The sequence below is a fragment of the Erythrolamprus reginae genome, chromosome 2 (assembly GCF_031021105.1).
Source record: "Erythrolamprus reginae isolate rEryReg1 chromosome 2, rEryReg1.hap1, whole genome shotgun sequence".
Classification (NCBI taxonomy): Eukaryota; Metazoa; Chordata; class Lepidosauria; order Squamata; family Dipsadidae; genus Erythrolamprus; species Erythrolamprus reginae.
In genome coordinates this window covers 129,053,021-129,073,560 of record NC_091951.1, presented here as the reverse complement: position 1 = coordinate 129,073,560, position 20,540 = coordinate 129,053,021, and the positions used below count along the sequence as shown (strand labels likewise).

General features: G+C 40.2%; 1 long non-coding RNA gene across 1 annotated transcript; it reads right to left on the bottom strand.

Moving 5' to 3' along the window:
• Positions 1 to 2,549: 2,549 nt before the first annotated feature.
• LOC139158571 (uncharacterized) lies at positions 2,550 to 19,050 on the bottom strand. Its single transcript, XR_011557716.1, has 3 exons — positions 18,830 to 19,050; positions 3,111 to 3,173; positions 2,550 to 3,015 (listed from the first exon to the last, which is right to left on the bottom strand). It is a non-coding gene; the product is annotated as an uncharacterized lncRNA (long non-coding RNA).
• Positions 19,051 to 20,540: the final 1,490 nt, after the last annotated feature.

The following is a 20,540-nucleotide window of genomic DNA, read 5'->3' as shown; positions in this document are numbered from 1 at the left end:
CATCTGAATATTCATTAGAGATCAGTGTTACTAAAGCCTCTGTCCATGTGGGTGGTGCTCTTGCTTTTTCAAGTGTTTACTTGAATACTGCCCACACACACACCAAAAAAGAGGGTGAAAATTTGAATGTGTCTTATACACCCAATGTAGCTCCACCCAGCCTCTCAAACAGAGGTTTCAGAAGCTATTTTTCAGCCTCTAAAACCTGTTTGAGTGTCTGGGTAGGGCTACAACAGATTTCAGAGGCTGGAAAAATGCCTCTGAAAAGGAGGTTTCACAAGCTGGAAAATAGCCTCTGAAGCAGAAGTTTCACAAGCTGGAAAAATGCCTTTGAAACAGAGGTTTCACAGGCTGAAAAAAAGCCTCTGAAATGAAGGTTTCATGGGCTGAAAAACACATCTGAAATGGAGGTTTCACATGCTGAAAATAAAAGCCTCTGAAATGGAGGTTTCACAGGTTGGAAAAGTGCCTCTGAAATGGAGATTTCACAGGCTGAAAAAACAATGAAGAACTCAATCCTGGCCCAGAATTTTCATGGTTTTGGTGATCCTGGAATTGAGCAATGAGGTACAGAAGATCAAAATTGAAACTAATTTTTGGGCTGATCGTAGCCCTTTAAAAATAACCCGGAAAGGATAGAAAGGGAAAATCAGATGGACAATAAGCCAATCTCTAGTTAAAGAGAAAGAATATCAAGAAATATTGGAAAAGGAGTTAAGAATATTTTTAAAAAACTAAATATAAAAGAATCTATATCATTGCAAAATCTCTAAGACACAACAAAAGCCTATATACGCGAGTTGATAGCATTCTTGGCAAGAAAAAAATAAAAGGAAAAGGTTACAACAGGACAAGAAGAATTTTTAAAAATGAAAGTTTTTTAATATCTTCAGAATAAAAGTGTAAAAGAACAAAGAGCATATAATAAAGCATAAAATAAATTTGAATACTCAAGAAGAGTACAATTCTTGTGACTATTTAAATTTGCCAGTCTTCTGTTGATTTTGTTGCTGTTCCTTCTACTGTTTTGATGAATGACTCTTCCTCTCATTATAACATTTTTCAAAGTATTCCATTGCAAAGTGTCCTTGTGGAATTACCTTAAAAGAACCAAAATAACAATTAAGGATGCTATGGATGGCAGCTAACCAGCAAGAAAGAAAAACTTCCCTGATTTGTTTTACTTTTAGGTTGAACTTTGTTACTGCTTGTCACTATTTGCTACTCCCTCCAAAGGTTTTTTTAACCCCTAACCAGGGGATAAAGTAAAGTCACTGAATCCAAACCAAATAAAACTAGGTTTTGGCATAGTGTGAAGTGTGAACTCAGCCATTATATTTCAGCTTAGCCTGTCCTATAGGGATCTTTGGGATATAAAATATAGATTATCTTAAGTTTATTGAAGGAAAAATGATTTATAAATGAAAAAAACGATGAATGACCATAAAAACGTCTGTAAATGGGCACACATTTTTAGCTAAAATCTGAAGAATATCTCAGATAAACCACTAGTTCTTTTCATTGCTTTGATAAAAGAAAGAATCAAGAAATAAATTGTTTCAAAAAAACCCCAACAACTCAGGATCGTTGTGCTAAGTAGAACAACATAAAGTCTTGATTCACAAATTACGTTAAAAAGTTCCTCTGTATAATGGAATTTGGACAGAACGGAATACTGTAGGTTTAATTGTGATCCACTTTTAGGAAAATCAATGCGGAGAAGGATTGCATAAGAGCTGTAGGCAAAACTAGGCAACTCGTACTGGCATGAATAAATGCACTTGGCAAACCATGAGACTAGACAAGTTTATTTAAAAAAAATAAACAAAACCACTTTTGTTTATAGGAGGATAACACAAAACTTTAAATGAAAAGTTTTTAAAGACTTTGCTTCAGCAATTGGAAAACCACTTCCTGCTTTCAAGCTGAGAGCAAGCCAATGTAGCTATTTCTGTACTGTTTCAATCACACATAGATTGATACTGTCACAGCTGCAAGTAAGAAGTTTGCTTTGAAGAAATGTCCTTTCCTATTGAAAAACGTGCGTGCTGGGGAAAAAAGTGATGGAAAACAGGAAGGGTGGATTGGAGAAATCCTTTAGGGTGTAATTGTACACTGATGCTTTGTTAGCTGTGGGAGTGTAGGAACTGGCAGACGCTTTGCTATGCTGGCCATGCACCAGCTATTCCATAGCCATTACTGATAAGGTAGTGGAACACGCCAGACGCCTCAGCCAAATAGCTGAATGATGAGTGGGACATAGAGGAACATCCTCACGATCCTCTAATCTAGCCTCTTCACTCTCTTACCATAATTCCATCTCCTGTGTACTCTAGATCTGGCTCAGTAGCTAGTGTAGTGATACACAAGTCAGGGCAAGCTGTGCCATAAATGTCAGATAGAATCAAAGTAATAGAATCAAAGTGTTGGAAGAGAGCATTTAAATTATCAGATCTCAGTGTGGGAATCCAAATTAAAGGATCCCCAGAAAACATTCATCCAGATTTGATTTGAATTCGTCTACCAAGCATCTTAAACTGCTCTTATTTTTCTCTGGTCCTCTCTGGAAAGCAGAAACTGTGCTTCTAGATTTAGAGCCACAGCAATTGATTATTTCCAGTTTGCTGCCTCAGTAGAGTTCACATATTATACTATGGCTTGCTGTGCATATAGGATTAGCAACATGTGTTGTGTGAATGCAAGTAGTTGGGCTTCACAAACTATGGTTTATGGTTTAGTATACTGTTTACTTGGTTCCTATGGTTTATTCAATAGCTATAGCTAGACAACTATGGTCTCCACCGGGGTGGGTTCCAAAAATGTATACTGCCGGCTCTGTGACTATGGCTTAATTTAGTGGGTGTGGCTTAATTTAGTGGATGTGGCTTGCTGGTCATGTGACTGGGTAGAAATGGGTTGATGGTCATGTGATCAGGGGGGAATGGCTTGGCAGTCATGTGACTAGGTGGGAGTGGCCAAGTAGATGCTACTGAATTATTTGTCCCAATGAATGACCTACAAAAAAAAGGCATAAAAAAGAAATTATTTTGTGCACTTACTACTTAAATCAGAATAAAATAAGTACATAAAACAATAAAAGAGATACTTACAGAAGGAAGATGACTGTCCTGCTGGTCTTCAATGCCACCAATTGTCCACCTTGCTCCAATGACCTGTACAAAAAAAGAGACACAGAAAGGAAGACTTTAATTGCATGCACTTATACTCAGAAATACACTCAAGTACTTACTTGTGTTATTGCTTTGGTGGTTAAAGATGTTTCCACATCGCTATTTCATTTGGAACCTCTTTGGGTGCAATTCTCTTAGTCTTCAATCGTGGATCATTGCCCCTATGATGTTCTTTGACCCAGTTTCTGACTGTAGAAAGTGGATCCCATCTTTCCACAGATAGGCCAATGATGCTTATTGTCATCAAACTGCTAATGTTTTGAATAGTAGATGCGTTCTTTGTTCTGAACATATGAGGTTCATTTTTGAGAATCCCCTTTCTGCCTCGGCTGAACTAACAGCAATTGTCCTGATAATATCTTAGGTTTTTTGACAGTGTCAGGAATTTTATAGTTCTGTGGATTTTTGAGTATATTTTCCAAAAAATCTCTGTAGTCATTCAAATCAATTTCATAATTAAACATTTTGCCAAATTCAAGCAATCATTTCTCTGCTTCGGCCCATGGAATGACTACATCTGCAATATTCCAGTAATCTGGCTTCAAGTATGTGAGAAATTGTGATTTGTTTATGTCTGGCAATTGGCTACCTGTTTTTAGGTGTTCCCAACCCACCAGCCTTTTCTTCAAATTGATGATGATGTTTTAGGTTTAGGTTTAGGTTTATTGGATTTATATGCCGCCCCTCTCCGCAAACTCGGGGCGGCTCACAACAATAATAAAAAACAGTACAGTACACAATACCAAATCCAATGCCCACCCATCCAGTTCCAATTTAAATTAATAATCTCATAAAAAACAGTATACTGTATATAAAAAACAGGCACACAGTCAATCAATCAACAAAACAACATGGGCAAGGGGGAGGTGTTTTAGGTCCCCCATGCCTGACGGCAAAGGTGGGTCTTAAGGAGTTTACGAAAGGCAGGGAGGGTGGGGGCAATCCTAATCTCAGGGGGGAGCTGGTTCCAGAGGGTCGGGGCCCCCACAGAGAAGGCTCTTCCCCTGGGTCCCGCCAGACGACATTGTTTAGTCGACGGGACCCGGAGAAGGCCAACTCTGTGGGACCTAACCGGTCGCTGGGATTCGTGCGGCAGGAGGCGGTCCCGAAGATATTCTGGTCCGGTGCCATGAAGGGCTTTATAGGTCATAACCAACACTTTGAATTGTGACCGGAAACTGATCGGCAGCCAATGCAGACTGCGGAGTGTTGGAGTGATATGGGCATACTTGGAGAAGCCCATAATTGCTCTCGCAGCTGCATTCTGCACGATCTGAAGTTTCCGAACACTTTTCAAAGGTAGCCCCATGTAGAGAGTGTTACAGTAGTCGAGCCTCGAGGTGATGAGGGCATGAGTGACTGTGAGCAATGACTCCCGGTCCAGTAGTTTTCCATGAGGAAGTGCAACAAATTGGCTGAACTAACAACAATTGTCCTGATAATTTAGCTTTTCTGACAGTGTCAAGTATTTTATAAAACTTATATTTTGAAGATTTCTAAAGTTATCATTCACTCAATCTTTTTTAAAATGGTGGTGTTTTCATATTGCTGGTGTTGCTGGAGGTACTGGTGTTGCTGATGACTGGTGTTTTGGATCATCTGATTGTGCCTGTCTTGGTTTCTTGGTGAAGAAATCATTCAAACACTGTTGCCTCTTCTTTATCCTGTTAAATAATACTAACTGCAAACAAAATAAAATAATATTGTGGTTTGGACTCAATTGTGGTTGTAAGCTGATGAGTACTGTGTTGTGCTGTCTTTTCAGGAAGGCTGTCCCTCCACAAACAGGAAAGATAGTTTTTCATCTAAGAAGTTAGATCAAAAGGAATGAATGTCACAGGTATATTCACAGAGCAATAGATTTCTTTTTCTGAAATTTATTCCTCAGTTCAAAAAACAGGAATACAGTACATGAATTAGATTCAGTACTTAGGTCAATTGAAGTAGCTATTCAACATTAAGTGATTTCATGGTTAGAAGTAATGGTAAAGCAAGATATGGATTTAAAACCAGAAATATTTTGTTGGGTATTTCAAAGGGAATACAATACATATTTAATTTTACACGTTAACAGATGCTAGAATTGTGTTTGTACAACAGTGGAAAAACAAAGATATGAATAAAGCAAATATTACAATGCACAGAAATGAATAAATTGATAATTAAAATCAAGGCAAATGCTTCAAATACTTTTAAACGTGGGATTTGTTTTATCAATGGCTATTTATTTATTTATATTTATATTTATATTTATATTTATACTGTATTTATATTTATTTATTTATTTATTTATTTATTTATTTATTTATCTATCTATCTGTTGTGGTTCAGTCTGGGACCCCTCCGGGAATGGCTGACCTTCTGTCGGTTTCCAGCTCAGAGGGAGAGGCTGAGGAACAGGAGGTGCAGACTGACGAGGAAGAGGAATCCCAGGCTGAAGAAGAAGGACAGCCAGAGTCCCACCAGGGGGAGCTCTCCCCAGCAAGCAGCCTGGATTCCTTAGGGGAAAATGCTCAAGACATCATAGATATGCGACAAAGGAGAGCTAATCAGAGACGGACTCAATTGGCTAAGTATTTCCAGCATTAGAGGTCACAGCTGGGTTTGGGTGTGGTGCTCTTGGGAAAGGATAAAAGGCGGACCCACCCTTCCTGGCTTGTGGAGTTTTATCTTGGAGATTCGTGAGACCTGTCTGTGAACTTTGGTGGCTTACAATCCTGGTTTGTGCCTTGGACTATTGAAACCTTGGGGGGGGGGGTGCCAGCAAGAAGCTTGTGGTATTGACTGGACATCAGGACCCTGCTGTAACGTATTATAGCCTGTCTGTTGTGAAGACAGGTTTTCCTTTGTGCTTATTTTTTCCAGCTATAAAATACTTTTGGCTTTTACCAGAGTGTCTGGCTGTTTTTTCAGTTGGTGTTGAGGTCTGGGAAAACCCAGACAGAACATCTATCTATCTATCTATCTATCTATCTATCTATCTATCTATCTATCTATCTATCTATTTATTTATTTATTAGATTTGTATGCTGCCCCTCTCCGTAGACTTGGGGCAACTAACAACAATAATAAAACAGCATATAACAAATCTAATATTTAAAATAACTAAAAAACCCTTATTAAAAACCAAACATACACACAAACATACCATGCATAAATTGTATAGGCCTGGGGGGAAGGAATATCTCAATTCCGACATGCCTGATGACAGGTGGGTTTTAAGGAGCTTACGAAAGGCGAGGAGGGTGGGGGCAATTCTGATCTCTGAGGGGAGCTGGTTCCAGAGGGTCGGGGCTGCCACAGCGAAGGCCCTTTCCCTGGGTCCCGCCAGACAACATTGTTTAGTTGATGGGGCTCAGAGAAAGCCAACTCTGTGCACCTTGTAGAATCTTTCTTTGAGGGCTGCCAGGCTTCCTGATCTACGCAAGCTCCAGGAATGGCAGCAAAAAAGGCCTCAGTCATTCCCAGGGCTCAAATAGCACTGGACCAGAATATCTCCGAGACCGCCTTCTACCGCACGAATCCCAGCGACCAATTAGGTCCCACAGAGTGGGCCTTCTCCGGGTCCCGTCAACTAAACAATGTCGGTTGGTGGGCCCCAGGGGAAGAGCCTTCTCTGTGGCGGCCCCGACTCTCTGGAACCAACTCCCCCCAGAGATTAGAACTGCCCCTACTCTCCCTGCCTTCCGTAAACTTCTTAAAACCCACCTCTGTCGTCAGGCATGGGGGAACTGAAACACCTCCCCCGGGCATGCACATTTTATGTATGGGATGTTTGAGTGTATGCTTGTTAACAAAATGGGGTTCTTTTAAATGTTTTAAATTATATTTGGATTTGTTACAAACTGTTATGTTATGCTGTGAGCCGCCCCGAGTCTGCGGAGAGGGGCGGCATACAAATCTAAATAAATAAATAAATAAATAAATAAATAAATAGACCACAAAGGCTGGTGCTGCTCTCGGTAGTTCTTTCTCGCCATTCATGCCTCGCAAAGTTTTCCTCTGAGAGCCGCTGGGCTTCCCGGTCTATGCGAGCCCTGGAAATAATAGCAAGGAATGTTATCACTCTTGGTAGTTTCTTCTGGCTCCCCTACTGTCTGCGCCCACAGCCATAGGCTTACTTACCATTAGGCAGCCAGAGGAGGAGGCAGCAGTAACTCAGATAGGCAAGCCGGGATATCAGGAAGTGAAGTCAGGAAAGCCGGGAAGTCAGGGCAATAGGCTTGTGGTGACTGCAGTGAATATCAGGCCCTCAGAGGGGGGGGGGATCAGCAAGCCAGCGACTCATTCAGCGGCAGGTGGGTAGTGTGGTGGGGCAAGCATGGTGCAGATGGGCAGGACAAGAGAAAGTGAGCAATGGGTAGTTAGGAAGGCAGCGCATGTGCAGTGCCAGAAACTCAGCTTCTGCGCATGTGCAGAAGAAAAAAATTCAAGAAATGTTATTAAAAAAATTAAATTAAAAAAAAATGGTCACACTCATGGACCAGCACCGACAGAAGCAGTTCAGCCACATCATTGTGACATCACCAGCGGCTCATTACAGTCTGAACCAGGAGGAACCCACCTCCTGTCTCCACGATATGAAGACAATCACTGTGTTTTATGTTGCTTTTCAGAGGCAAGTTTTCTTTTGATATAAGATTTATTCCATAGACTTCTGACTAAGAGGGAGGCCCACTGAAATACACCAACAGACAGAATATCTACAATGACAAAACATCTAAATAGCCAATATAAGATACTTATCACACCTGCAAAGCCATCATATACAGTTGGTCCTTGTTTAGTGATTACAATTAGGATAAAGTGACCAGATTTTAAGATTGGGAAAGAGGGACACTATTGAACGGGGGAAGGGGGGCTCACCTGTCTGGAACCCACACCAAATTTCGAACATCAACACCCTAGAAAAGGTCCAAGGATACTTCACCAGAAGAGCCCTTCACTCCACCACTCGAAACAGAATACCCTACGAAACTAAACTTACAATCCTGGGTCTTGAAAGCTTAGAACTACGATGCCTTAAACATGATCTAAGTATTGCCCACAAGATCATATGCTGCAATATCCTGCCTGTAAACAACTACTTCAGCTTCAACCGCAGTAACACTAGAGCACGCAACAGGTTCAAACTTAATATCAAGATTAGATTAGATTAGATTTATTGGATTTATATGCCGCCCCTCTCCGCAACCGCTCCAAACTTGACTGTAAAAAATATGACTTTAGCAATCGAGTTGTTGAAGCATGGAACTCATTACCAGACTCCGTGGTGTCAACCCCCAATCACCAACATTTTCCCCTTAGACTTTCCACGGTTGACTTCTCCAGATTCCTTAGACGTCAGTAAGGGGCGAGCATAAGTGCACTAGTGTGCCTTCCATCCCCTGTCCAATTGTCTCTCCTATATTTTATATATCTTTTCTCCCATCCATATATCCTTCCTCTACTCTTCATTGATGTATTCCATTCTCATATCTATCCCTTCCCTGATATTTACTACTACATGTTTTTGTTCTCTTTAACTTTCCATTTGTATTGGAAAAAATAAATAAATAAATTAAATAAAAATAAATTTAAAAATGTAGCAAAAAAATTTATTCCTCTCTTGCTCTTTCTTCCTCTCTCTCTTTCTTCCTCCATCTGTCTTTCTTTCCCCCTCCTACCCTCACTCTCTCTTTCTCTCTCTCTCTTTCTCCCATTCTATTTCTCTTTCTCTTTCACTCCCTTTCTTTCTTTCTTTCTTTCTTTCTCTCTTCCTCTCTTTTCTCTCTCTCTCTTCCCTGCCTCAATGGTGCTCAGGTGGAGACGAAGGTGGGAGAGGAGGCAAAGGGGTGAAGCGGGTCTGAAGGCTCAGCAGGTGCTTCTCTTCTCCCACGGAGTCTCTGCCCAGCAGACCCGGACAGCCCCCTGACCCACCCTCCAAGTTCCTCTGCTGCTCTTTCACACACCCCGCCTGGCTCAAGACTGACACAAAAGGTCAGCTGTGGGGGGGGGAATGGAAGGATGACACCCCCCCCAGTTCTGATGCCCCATTACTCACTCTCGCGGCTGTTCTTCCTGTTTGGAACCGGGGGGCTGGGAAGGAAGAGCAGCCAGCAGAGGCCTGGCTGGCCCTTAAGCTCCTCCCTGGTCATGGCAAATCCTCCCGCCTGCCATTCCCTCTTCAGCAGGGCAGCCCTGGGTTGGGGCAGGGGAAACAGGTGAGCAAAGGTCCTGCACAGGTGTCCTGAAGTCTGTGCAGAGACCTCCAGCCAAGCTGGGTTGGGGCGGGGAGGGTGAGGCAGCAGCGGAGAGCCTGGAATCCCCTCCCTCCCTCCTCTTCCCAAGGTGGCTGGTTGGGAGGAAAGAAAGCAGGACATTTTTCAAAGGGCGTGAGACACAGGACAAATGATGAAAAAAATGGGACTGTCCTGCTGAAAGCGAGATGTCTGGTCACTTTAAATTAGGACCAGCAACTCAGTCATTAAGTGAAAGAGTCATTAAGCGAAATCACAACTGACCTTACAGTCTCACTTCAACTTTCCTTTGCTTTACAGTCCTGCAAAGATTATGAAGGCAAGGACTGATTGATAAATGAAAAATTATCTGCAAATTCACTTGCACTTCATCTGGGATTGTCCCTGTTTCAGGCCAGGCCTTGAGCCATTTCAAGACCAAACGGTTTGAACAAACATTTCTATATTATAAAGTTGAACTTTAAAAGGGGCCAGGGACAAAAACAAGGAAAGCAAATACTGCAGTTATAGGAATGCCATTGCTTGAGAACACATTGTCCTAAAGGGGAAAATGTGTCTGTCAACACAATGCCGTGTTTTAGCAAGCAACGTAAAATGATTGCTAAAGCTATAAATTACTCAAATGACATAATAGGCCACAGGCAGATGAGAAGAGATATTCTCAGATTAAGTAATATTCATTTTCAATAACAGTTGTTTTGCGGTCTTTTTCTTTTTTTAAGCAGTCAACCGCTCTAAGCCAAGACAATTGAAAAGTCACCATCTGCTGCTAATCCAATTAGACAGTTCAAAGCCACTTTCACAAAGCACACTGTTACTGATTTATTCCATAAACGTATTTTTCAATTAAGCAACATGGAGGTCTGAATTCCTTCTAATTATGCTTTACTAAGAAATTATAATGATCCATGGATCGAGAAATTGAAGTGCTGCAAGAAACAAACAAACATAAAATGAATTTGCAGTAACATTTCCTCCAGACATGCATCCAATCACTTATCACGACATCCACCTATTGTGCTCTATATCTTGATAATTTAACAGGTCTACAGTGTTTTTCATAAAAAGAGAAGGTCATTCTAGAAATTATGAATATCATTATCCTAGCCATTGTCTGTAGACTGACAGATGAAGGCCTCTACTGCATGTTTCCAACCAATATAGTTTTGAGATTTCTTTTGCCAATTGGGCGTGCAATAGTTGCTGATGTCTTTGTTCTATCTTGTTTTAGGTAAACCCTTGCTGGCATATCTCTCTCTGTGTCTCTGTCTCCCTCCCTCCCACTCTTCCTCTCCCCCTTTCAATATAATCAATAGACAAACATATTTTTGCCAGGAACAGTTAACTTTTTGGAATTGGGAGAATACAACTCACCCACCAGTAGGTGAAAAACAAAACATTGTGTTTGGCCCCAAAATTTGTGGGATGGTAACGGAATATGAGATCACCTCATTTTCCAGAGGCCTCTTGCTCCCACACTATAAAGGAACAGAAAAGTGAAAAAAAAGAATAATTTTCTCCCCACCCCATCAAATTTTATTAATCCATTACAAACTCAGGGTACTTCACAACTACAAATGTAGCTGAAATGACACACAGCTCATGGAACGTGGCTTCTTTATGCTACATTTGCATCCTTGTTTTTAAAGGGAAGAATTATGTAAATCAAAGATCCCCAACCTTTTTAACAGAGGTGTGAATACTTTGGAAAACATTTTCTGGACATCCTCACAAAATGAGTGCAAGTGACCTCAGCATGCAGTGATTGGCTGCTCTCCATAATTGTGATATTTCTTTTCCAGAGGGCAGATTTGTGGGTTGTATGCTTTCCAACTTCCTTCTTGCTTTCCTGCCTTTTTTCTATTTTTCTATCATTTCAGCTTAGTGGTTTTATTTTTATGCACAAGTGGGCATTCTTCTAAACCACCCACCCTTTCCTTTCAGTAAAACTGCATTCTATAAGGAGACACAGAGACATTCCAGATATATAAAATATGTCTGACATTAATGCTTTCCCTTTATAAAATGACAGTTTGTTTCTTTCAATGAAAGCATTCTTAAAACAATAACATCAAGTTATTAAGGAGTGCCAAGATACCTATGTTCATTGGTACAAATGCAGGTGAAACATTAAGGGTTTAAGTTATAAAACCATTCCACTGAAAAGATGATAGAACACTGATCGCTGCACTGGAATTTTAAGTTATTCACCACCATCATACATAGTATGCTACTGCACAGTGGCTTTGTAGGCTTTATTTCAAATATACAGTACTTCTATTTTTCCCTGGCCAGCACAGTCTATTGAATGAACCCAGCATAAAGGAAACACTCTTATCTATCTATGAAGCCAGTGGTTTCAATTGGATAAATCTGTTGGCAGAATTGGAGAAGACCTCATTGACAATTCCTGGATCATTCTGCCATTCTCTATGACCTTCTTCTACCCTACATCCACAATAGAGGTGGGTTTCGCCCAAACCACTAGCAGCAATGACATCATGGAACCGGTTCGATCAGTGCCAGTCTGTGGGCACTGCCTTCTTTTTTTATATATATATATTTTCTTCTGAGCATGTGCAGAAGCTGAGTTTCCAGTACTGTACATGCAGTCACCATCTTGTTTCCAGTTTGTTTTTTAATTTTTTAATTTTTTTTGGCACTGCGCATGTGTGCACGCACGCAAAGCACACACGTGCCCACATGGCAGTCATATAGCGTGGGAGGAAGCAAGTTCAGTTGGAACCCACCCCTGATCGACACCTCTACTCTTATGCACTGAGATGTCCTCTATCTTTCCTCATCTATTTGTCGAAAATATGTGACCAAACAGAATCCATTTTTCAAAATCTCTTGCTCTTTCTGCAATTTAGTATCTCCTATCTAAAATCCATTCCAAAAGTGTCTTGTTAAAATCTGGAGTGAATTAGCTCTTTGATTCTAACTGCTTTCTTTACTTTAACTATAAATCAGCTCAGTAGGTAAACAGAGGCTGATGACTATATATCAAACAAAAGCTTTCACCCAATGTCTTTGCTAGTAGACTGGAGCAGAACACAAGTTGGTTGAAGCTGATATCATTACTTCTGTAGGAGTTCCACAGATTTCTAAAGCTCAGCTCTCTCTCCCCCTCTCTTTGTTATTTTAGGGATTGGCATTTATCCAAGATTGGGATCTAACTCATTATTAGGATCAGCTTCCTTCTGTGCAGAGCCTAAGCCAGTGGTTTCAGAAACAGCATCAGAGGTTTGACAACCCGTGACTAACATTCCATAAGTTCTTTCAGAATCTGATAAGTTTATAACACCAAGGGATGGGAGAGACGACATGGTAGTTTCAGAAGAAGAGAATCTGATAAGGCTGCTGTATTTATTTTATTTATTTATTTTGTCAAACATGTATTGGATAACAGATATAAAAAGATTATTATGAATACATGAAATGGATAGAAATAAATGGGAACATTAGGACAGGGATGATAGACATGCTGGGACGCTTATACATGCCCCTTAAAACTTCTTAGGAATGAGGTGAGGTCGACAATAGACAGCTAAGGTTGAGGTTTGGAGGGTTTGGGGAAGAAACCACAGAGTCAGATTCCATTCCAGGCATTGACAAGTCTGTTACCGAAGTCAAATTTTCTGCAGTCGAGTTTACCATAAGTTTTTATCTATTGTGTGCTCATGTATTGTTATGGTTGAAACTGAAGTATTCATTGACAGGTAGGACATTGTAGCAGATAATTTTATGTACTATGTTTAGGTCAGATCAAAACCAGCTAAGTTCTAAGTTGCCTAAGCCCAAAATTACAAGTCTGGTGGTATAAGATACTCTGTTCCTGTAGATCATTTCCCTCTTCTGTTGCCGGGACCACAGAGAATTCCACTCAGATTTTGCCTTTTGTGTGGAAAAACAATTGAGAAAAGTAGAGCTTCATCTAGGCAGATGGTGGCGGGGTGGCGCAGTGGGTAGAATGCAGTACTGCAGGCCACTGAGGCTGACTGTAGATTTGTAGGTCAGTGGTTCAAATCTCATTACCGGCTCAAGGTTGACTCAGCCTTCCATCCTTCTGAGGTGGGTAAAATGAGGACCCTGATTGTGGGGGCAATATTATGGCTGTTAAAAAGTGCTATTGCTAACATGCTGTTATGTCCTCTGTTAAAAGAGCACTATAAATAAATATTCATTATTTTGCAGGCACAGAGGAAAGACCCCACCACTCTATTTTCAAGGATTAGGTGTGGTTTTTACAAAGCTGAACATATTTTCTTGAAAGATGGTCTATAACACATGAAAAAAAAGTTTGGTGAAGAAAGGGTGGTCATTTATTAAAATGAGATGCCCCTCTGTGCCTTTGTCCACTTGTGTAAGGATTATGACTGATGCAGAGGAAGTATATTTTGAAGGTGCCATCAATTTCTCTAGCAGATAGAAACATATGTTGTCATTTGCCAGCATTTTGCTCTTTGTGATTTCAGAGAGCCCCTTTTAAGCATCTGAGGGCTATATTTCATTTTATCATGGGTATGCAGGTTTATTTTTTTGGGGGGGGGGGATGGAAACACTGATAGTTAATAGCTTTGTTTGTCCAATGTTCTGAGATGAATATGCTCTGGCCTGTAATCCTACAAAATGTAAGGCCTAACAGCATATTTTCAATTACTTGCTCCAGATTGTTTTTCAGATACAGAGATCAGAAAAAGAGTTTTGTTAAAAAAAATGTTAGAATAAGATCAGGAGAACAGAAATGTATATTATAAATAAATAAACCTGCAATAAATATTGTTATTGGGAAATTAAAGGGCGAGGGCTGAGAGAGGAACAGAGTAGAGATGATTGATGTTAACTTAATATTTTATCAGGATGAATACTGAGGGGGGGGGATTGCAATTCTGATAATCCAATGAGCTATATTCTTTTCAGTAAAATATTTGTTTGCTCTGAGAAAGAACATCCTTGTGGAAATGGAAGCAAATTTTATAGATATTAAACAACAGTGGATAGAATTGTCACAAGCGTGTTTAGCCTGAAGTTTAAAATTCTATAAAGGGAGCTCCATTAACTTGTGCATGCATGAGCCTGCTTAACATCAGGGAAGTGGATGAGGGTGTTCAGGAATCCTGGCTCAGAAAAGAGGAGTACAAGTTACGTTGGCAATGCTTCACATGGTATTGCATAAAAGTGTGAAAAAATTGGATCAGGCTCTTGGCATCCCAGAACAATGAAGCAACCCACAGTGACAAGAATGTGCTGTAGCATCCTGTTCCAATAAGATGCATGGACGTCTTCCAAGATCCTGTGCTTTTGATCAGAAAGGGATTTACAGAAATGATACCCAAGCAGAAAGGATGATGCGATGGGAAAGATCAGAATAGCAGCAATGCTCTCTTGTGGCTGAGAGCTGCCAGAGCTGCCTCCATCATATGCTTACAACTACAATATACTGAATAGAGTTCCTGATTTGGCTGTTGTTACTTCATCCCACATTCCCACCCATTATCGTGCTTTCAAGTGAGAAAGCCTTAACCTATGAGTCATGAAATAGTATTCCTATTGTTCAGCCTTAAGAGCAAAACTTTCCAGGAAACAGTGAATATCTCTGTTAATAAATGTGTCCAGAATCAAGAAAATCTGTAAAGACCTGGATTATTCAACAACATATTAAGTCACTGATGGCGAACCTTTTTTTCTTTGGATCCTGCAAGAGCGTGCGCTATCATGCATGCGCAAGTGCCTACACCCATAATGCAATTTTCCCCCCAGAAGCCCTCTGGAGGCCAGAAATGACCTGTCTCCCAGCTTCCAGTGGGCCCAGTAGGCTTGGTTTCACTCTCCCCAGGCTCCAAAGGCTTTAATGGAGCTGGAGGAGGGTAAAAATGTCCTCCCTCATCCCTTGGAGGCTCTCTGGAAGCCCAAAATGCCATTCAGAGTCTCTGTGAGAGCCCAAAATCAGCTGTCTGGCACACACATGTATGTTGGAGCTGAACTATGGCAACAGCTCACGTGCCAGCAGATATGGCTTCCTGTGACACCTGTAGCACCTGTGCCATAGGTAGGTCATCACTGTATTAAACCATACTGGCTAGTTTTACATTGCACAATAAACCAGTTAATTTAAGGATGTAATATTTTCTTCAAGTCTGAAACAAGGGAGAAAAAGCAATGAATGGTACATCTGTCTGGCCCCTTGATTTAATGAAGTGTTCTTTCCCTACAATAGGTAGAATAGGTTGAAGCATCAGAGTTGTCCATATTTTTCTGGCAAAATGCTACAGATGTGGCAACAGATCAGGGAGCTATTGCACATTTCTAGTAATATTTTTTTTAAAAAAAAAATTGGCATATAGAATCTACAGAACTAATGTCATCACAATACGTTCAAATAAAGCATCCACAGATACATAGACAATAGATACAGGCATAGATCATAGACAGATTAACTGACAGACAGAATATAGAGAATACAATATGTGAGATAAAATATTAAATTAAGATAAAACCATAATAAAATCAGCATTATATGGCACCATAGAGTCATAATGGGATGGATGTTTTACTGGGATAAGTGAATGAAACAGCTGCAGCTTGACAATTTTCAGACACTTGCACTTGCCTGATCTGATCTCACAAGGTCAGTTAATTGGTGAAATAAGTCAATTTATTTTTGGCTCTTACTAATTCATTTGAAACATAACAAAGCTGGGTTCACCACTTTTACAGTGTTGCATTTGCAGTTATTGATCACTATGATGATTTCTTGTCTTACCTCTTATCTTTAATAACTTAACTTATGATAACTTTCCTTGGTACCCGCCTATTGGCATTATTTAGAACAGGGCTGTCAAAACTCACAGCCTACAGGCTGGATACATCACGAGCTGGCTACGCCCACTCCCACCTTAGTGAAGGGGAAAAAAGTCCCTATATATCAGGTGATGCTGGTGTGATGACATGAGTTTGACACCCCTGATTTAGAATATAGCTTCACACTTCACAGCTTTGAGGAAAATAACTTGTTGCCCTTTTGATTCCACACTAGCTTTATTATTTATAGGAGATTTTTTTTTTTAACCTGACAGAATAGTGACTCTACAACCAGGAAGTTATTTTGGACAGCAATCAATCGGGCAATATTTTTGTGGATGTTTAAGTAAAAAGGTGTAATGAAAATTGGTATGTGGGAGCTGGAGCTAACGGCTTCTTTTGTGACTCTTTTTCGTGGAATAATTTACTTCTTGTGATAGGGATTTCTGTGGGGGTTTTTTTAGAACTTCCAGTAATTTGGAGCTGGCTGTGATTGACTTTTTTTGCATTGTTCTATTAGTCAACTACAGTAGTGAGACAGCCCTGATGGGGTTATGATGCTCTCAGCATTTCTAAGTACAAAAGAAGACAATTACAAGTCAGTTTTAAACCTCCTCCCAGTTTACAAGCTTCAATAAATATGAAATTTACACATCAACAGGTGTGCATATGCAAAATAGGAACCATGACACACATTTATTGGCAGTCTTACAAATTCTGCTTAGTTTACAAAGCCCAACAAGGTTAACTGGATCCTGCCATTTGCTGAGATATGATTCTATATATCCAATAAACAAGATTAAACTATAATTTTAGCCAAAGTAACTTCTGAATTGCCTATGAGAGGACTTTCTCCATTGTCTTGGAACTGAATTAAGAAAAGATGGGCTCATAAAGACCCCACCCATAGCCCTTAGTTTATTTTATATATACAGTGGTACCTCTAGTTACGAACTTAATTCGTTCCGTGACTGGGTTGCAAGAAGAAAAGTTCGTGAGAAGCAATTTTTCCCACAAGAATTAATGTAAAAGCAAATAATGCATGCAAACCCATCTGTGAATTGTATTTACGCACCGCCGGCATTCTGATCCTTTTTCGGGGGCGGGTGGAGGAAGCGGGTGGGGAAGAAAGATACCTGAGGCTGCCTGGAGGGAGCCTCCTGGATGCATTGACATGTGCAGGGAGCTATTCCCTATTTGCTCTCTATGTGTCCTCCAGTTTTCACGGAGGGTTTCCAAGCTTTCCTCTTCACCATTTTCTCTCTATGTGCTTTCTATGTGTCCTCTAGTTTGCAAACCCTCCGTGAAAACTAGAGGACACATAGAGAGCAAATGACGTTATCTTAAACACAATCTAAGCATCACCCATAAAATCATCTGCTACAATATACTTCCTGTCAATGACTACTTCAGCTTCAACCACAACAACACAAGAGCACAAAACAAATACAAACTTAAAGAGCAGCAGGTAGGGTGGCGCAGCAGGTAGAGTGCTGTACTGTAGGCCACTAAAGCTGACTGCTAGATCTGAAGGTCAGAGGTTCAAATCTCATCACCAACTCAAGGTTGACTCAGCCTTCCATCCTTCCGAGGTGGGTAAAATGAGGACCCGAATTGTGGGGGCAATATGCTGGCTCTGTTAAAAAGTGCTATTGCTAACATGTTGTAAGCCACCCTGAGTCTAAGGAGAAGGGCGGCATAAAAATTGAATAAATAAATAAATAAATAAATAAATAAATAAATAAATAAATAAAATAAACTGCTCTAAACTCGACTGCAGGAAATACTTTAGTAACAGAGTAGTTGATGCATGAAATTCACTACCAGATTATCATCACCTAACCCCGAAACTTTGCCCTTAGACTATCCACTGTTGACCTCTCCCAATTCCTAAGAGGTCAGTAAGGGGCGTGCGTAAGTGCACCAGAGTGCCTTCTGTCCTCTGTCCTAATGTTTCTCTTTTACTAGTATCATGTATATAAATATTATTATATCTTTGTATACCAATACATACTTCACAAAACAAATAAATAATAAATAAATAAATAAATAAGCAAACTAGCTGAAGTGTATGTATGTACAGTATGTGTGTATGTCTGTATGTATGTACATGTGTATGTTTTTTTCTGTCAAAGCTGAGACAGGAAGAGAACCTGTGGCCTAGAGGTTAAAACTTGAAGGCAGACTGCCCAGGTTCAAATCCCAGTAAGGGAATGAGAGCAAAATAACTTGAAATAGATCTATATTAGCATTCCTTCCTTTTCATTATCAGCAAAAATATGTTACACGCACACACACACACATTTTTTCTAGTTGATAGTAGTAGACTATATCATACTTTGAAGCCATTCAATCAGAGATGTACAGCCTTATGGTTGCCAGGGTACATACAGAAATTCTAAAATAAGCTGCACACATAAATTTTCCCTAAAACTCAGAAAAATACTGATGTGTCAATATTGTTCTGAGTTTTAGGGAAAGTTTATGTGTGCAGCTTATTTTAGAATATAATCCATAGTTTTGTATGTCTCATGCTAATTAACTGACCTGCACTGTCAAACTGGCACACAATTTTTTCCCATAACAATCTCTCACCTTTCAGCTCTTCCAGTAATACATTTGATTGTTGTTGTAATCGAGTCCACCCACCAGGCTATTGTTTGTCCTCTTTCCTTCCAACTTTCTCAGGTAGAAGCTCTTTTTCCCCTAAAGAACTCGGTCTTCATATAATATGTTCCAAAGGGGATAAATTGACCCTGGTCATTTGTGCCTTGGTTGAGAATTCAAAGCTCATTAGTTTGACCATGCTTTTATTTGTAATATCAGCTATCCATGATATTCTCATGAGTTTCCACAATGCCAAAATTTAAAAATACCTTTCATACTTTGCCTTCTCAAAATCTAACTTTCTTCATAAAATATGGCTTGCAAGATTACTGTATTTTTTGGTGTATAAGATGCACCTTTCCCTCCCTAAAATAGGCTGATAATTAGGATGCGTCTTACACACTGAATGTAGCTTTTTCTCCCCCAGCCCTAACTAGCCGCTAACGACCTTCCCAGCTCTTACCTTGCAGGCTTTTTCATTGTTTCTCTCTAGGAAGAATGTTTTCCAAGTCCTATGTCTTAATTACTGTAACTTGCTCTGAGTAAGTTTCTTTCTAGCCCTAACCAGGTGTTAACAATGTTCCCAGCTCTTACCGCTTGCAAGCTTTCATTGTTAATCTCTGCCAAGAATGTGTTCCAAACCCTGCCTTTGATTTTTTTTTTTCATTCTCTATTTGCTCCAAATGTTTCTTTCCAGCCCCAACCAGGTGTTAACAATGTTCCCAGCTTTTACTGGCTTGCAAACTCTTTCATTATTACTTTCTGCAAAGAATGTATCCCAAACCTTGTCTTTGGATGGGCTTTTTTTTTCATTGCTTTACTTGCTCCAGATATTTCTTTCCAGCCCTAACCAGGTGCTATTCATGTACCCAAGCTCTTTCATTGTTACTCTCTGTGAAGAATATTTTCAAGCCCTAAGTCTTTGCAGGGTTTGTTTCATTACTTTAACTTCTTCGGAGTCTTCGGAGAGGGTCGGCATACAAATCTAATAAACAAACAAACAAACAAACAAACAAACAAACAAACTTGCTCTGAGTAAATTTCTTTCAGCCCTAACCAGGTGCTAATAATGTTCCCAGATTTTACCAGCTTGAAAGCTCTTTCACTGTTACTCTCTGCAAGGAAGAATGTTTTCCAAGCCCTAAGTCTTTGCAGGGTTTTTTCCATTGCTCTATTGCAATGTATGGAAGATCTGAGGAGGGTTACACACCTGGGATCGGCTGGGATGTGAGTTCAGATGGGGGCAGCTAGCTTTCCATCAAATTCTTTTCTTTTAAAGAGAGAGAAAAAAGGGGGTGGGTGAATAACTAGCTTCTCTAGAGAAAGAAATGTGTATCTCCCAACAATTGCAGTGTAAGGACAGAAAGACAGACAGACAGAAAGAAAGAAAGAAAGAAAGAAAGAAAGAAAGAAAGAAAGAAAGAATTACACTGCAATTGATGGGAGATACACATTTCTTTCTCTAGAAAAGCTGGTTATTCGCCTGCCCCCTTTTCTCTCTCTCTCTCTCTTTAAAAGAAAAGAACCTGGTAGAAAGCTAGCTGCCCCCAGCCGAACTCACACTCCAGCTGATCCAGGTACATAGCCTTCCTCAGATCTTCCTCAGCTGGGCTTGGCTTCCCATTCCTGGCTGCTATATCTTCAGAACTTGGAGCAGTCATGCAGTTGCAGAGCGATGCCAGCTCTAAGTCCGGCTAGA